Source organism: Branchiostoma belcheri, unplaced genomic scaffold, assembly GCF_001625305.1.
Source record: "Branchiostoma belcheri isolate BF01 breed outbred unplaced genomic scaffold, Haploidv18h27 scaffold61, whole genome shotgun sequence".
Taxonomy (NCBI): Eukaryota; Metazoa; Chordata; class Leptocardii; order Amphioxiformes; family Branchiostomatidae; genus Branchiostoma; species Branchiostoma belcheri.
Window position 1 is genome coordinate 1,746,993 of NW_017804254.1, and position 1,132 is coordinate 1,748,124.

General features: G+C 45.8%; 1 protein-coding gene across 1 annotated transcript in view; it reads right to left on the reverse strand.

The window, feature by feature from the left end:
* Window positions 1-1,132, reverse strand: part of LOC109482875 (conserved oligomeric Golgi complex subunit 8-like) — a 25,465-nt gene that overhangs the window by 2,701 nt on the left and 21,632 nt on the right. The window lies entirely within an intron of this gene.

The following is a 1,132-nucleotide window of genomic DNA, read 5'->3' on the forward strand; positions in this document are numbered from 1 at the left end:
GCCTCCTGCACTGTGCTGACAAAGTTCCTCATGGCCGCTTGTTGGAAGAGTGGGATGATCAGTGCCCTGAAGTCTGCTCCCACCCGGCTGAAGGACAGGCCAAAGTACATACACTGTCCTGCAGAACACATGAAACAGGCTGAAGGACAGGCCAAAGTACATACACTGTCCTGCAGAACACATGAAACAGGCTGAAGGACAGGCAAAGTACATACACTGTCCTGCAGAACACATAAAAGTACATACACTGTCCTGCAGAACACATCAAAGTACATGCACTGTCCTGTAGAACACATGAAACAGGCTGAAGGACAGGCCAAAGTACATACACTCTCCTGCAGAACACATCAAGTACATACAGCAGAACACATGAAACAGGCTGAAGGACAGGCCATAGTACATATTACATGTATTAAACTGTCCTGCAGAACACATCAAACAGTCCTGCAGAACACATCAAACAGGCTGAATGACAGGCAAAGTACAACTGTCCTGCAGAACACATGAAACAGGCTGAATGACAGGCAAAGTACATACACTGTCCTGCATAACACATCAAGTACATACAGCAGAACACATGACACAGGCTGAAGGACAGGCCATAGCTTATTACATGTATTAAACTGTCCTGCAGAACACATAAAAGTATATGCACTTTCTTGCAGAACACAGTCAAACAAGGCTGACAAGTGTCCTTTGTGTTGGAAACTTTGTCCTGTACAAGACAAATTTCCAAGAGGTATGTCCATGTTACATCAAGGAGGTTAAAAATACATACAAAAAAGAAAATTATCTTTAAACAATATAGGGCAGCTTCTTTAGAAAATGAGAATTGTACGAACTGACCTGTCAGTGATGGACAGGTTCAGTTGTCTCCGCATCCCTCTAGGTCAGCCTTCAGTGGAATGACATAAGGTGTAGTGGGCCTGACCACCCCCATTTCTCACTTGGTAGCTCCAAGAATGAAACTCCCATGATTCCTTGCTGCGCATGCGCACTGGTCAGTCTTCTGTTTGTAGAGACTCCTGGCCGAAGTGTACTCGGGAGGGCTTCATCCACCAGACTTCTAGGATGATCTGACAGGGAGGGAGGCTGACCTAGAGGGATGCGGAGACAACTGAACCTGTCCATC